Genomic DNA, 359 nt, shown 5'->3' on the forward strand with positions numbered 1-359 from the left:
AGTTCAATTCCTGGATATCCTTGTTAACTTTCTGTCTTGTTGATCTGTCTAATGTTGACAGTGGAGTGTTGAAGTCTCCCATTATTATTGTATGGAAGTCTAAGTCTCTTTGTAAGTCTCTAAGGACTTGGTTTATGAATATGGGTGCTCCTTTATTGGGTGCATATATATTTAGGATAGTTAGCTCTTCCTGATGAATTGATTCCTTTACCATTATGTAATGGCCTTCTTTGTCTCTTTTGTTCTTCAATAGTTTAAAGTCTGTTTTTTCAGAGACTAGGATTACAATCCCTGCTTTTTTTTTGTTCTCCATTTTCTTGGTAGATCTTCCTCCATCCCTTTATTTTGAGCCTATGTGT

Source organism: Colobus angolensis, unplaced genomic scaffold (assembly GCF_000951035.1).
Source record: "Colobus angolensis palliatus isolate OR3802 unplaced genomic scaffold, Cang.pa_1.0 Scaffold381, whole genome shotgun sequence".
Lineage (NCBI taxonomy): Eukaryota > Metazoa > Chordata > Mammalia > Primates > Cercopithecidae > Colobus > Colobus angolensis.